This window comes from Condylura cristata, unplaced genomic scaffold (genome assembly GCF_000260355.1).
Source record: "Condylura cristata isolate star-nosed mole 26May11 unplaced genomic scaffold, ConCri1.0 scaffold00007, whole genome shotgun sequence".
NCBI classification, from domain to species: domain Eukaryota; kingdom Metazoa; phylum Chordata; class Mammalia; order Eulipotyphla; family Talpidae; genus Condylura; species Condylura cristata.
This window is the reverse complement of record NW_004567108.1, coordinates 1592171-1593147: the sequence shown is the minus strand read 5'-3', so window position 1 is coordinate 1593147 and position 977 is coordinate 1592171. Positions and strand designations below refer to the sequence as shown.

The window sequence follows — 977 nt, the reverse complement described above, 5'->3', positions numbered from 1 at the left end:
ACGCCTGGACACTGGCCGCTCTCTGAGGTAGGACCTGGCCCGTGAGGCCTCAGGAACCCCTTACCCCACTTCCTGCTCCTGCGTGAGGCTCAACTGTGGGCAGCAGGGAGACCCTCCCCCGCCTGTGGCCCCCCAAGCTGCTCTTTCAGCATCAGGTGCCTGTCCAGACAGTCCGAGAAAAGCCAGAATTCTCTGTGACCCGGAGCCATGCACACTGGGCCTGCGCCTTCGTTTTCTGTCCCCCGGTTCCCACTCAGGCTCCCCGCCCACCGCCCCAGACGCCCCGGCCGCCCGGGTCTCTGCCCGCCCAGCGACATGCCCACAGCGCTGCTCCCTCCTGAGCCCGAGGCCTCCAGCGCCTTCTCGGGCGCCATGATGGACGCGCTCGCCCCCAGGGCGCCACCCCCCCCTCGCCCAGCGCCACCGCAGCTGTGGTCACAGCACTTTGCGCAGACGCTGGCAGGTGCTCAAACACCCGAGGGAAGCCCGAACCCCCTCTGGGTGTCGGGGCGCCCCAGGTTCATACTCGGCCCCTCAACCCGGCCCGGACAGGCCGCAGCCTGCCCACGGCCCGTGGCAGTCGCCAGCGCGTGTTTTAAGTTTTCATTGGTGCCCTCGTGGGTTGCTCTTTATGGTGGATTTTAAGGTTTATTTATGAGCACAAGAACTGGGGTGCAGGCCAGAGGAGCGGGGTGAGAGGACTCCCCAGAGACAAGGGTGGGGAGCAGAACAGGCGGATCCACTGAGACCCACTGCTGAGGGGGAGACGGGCGTCTGCTGCGCCCTGGGGTCCCTCCCTGGCCAGGAACAGAGCTCTTGCTGCGAGGCTGTGGGCAGCTTCACGGAGCTGGACAAGCCCTGGGCCACAGGGAGGCCCTTATGGTGGGTTTTTAATTGTGTCAAGGTCGGAAAGCGAAGTCTTCTTTCATGCAATCTGTTGTTTCCCTTATGGGCTAGTTGACGGTCCACTTTTTTTT

General features: G+C 64.1%; 1 protein-coding gene across 1 annotated transcript in view; it reads right to left on the bottom strand.

The window, feature by feature from the left end:
• MTRR (5-methyltetrahydrofolate-homocysteine methyltransferase reductase) overlaps nt 1-977 on the bottom strand; it is a 13267-nt gene that overhangs the window by 1099 nt on the left and 11191 nt on the right. The gene's annotated exons all lie outside the window — the stretch shown is intronic.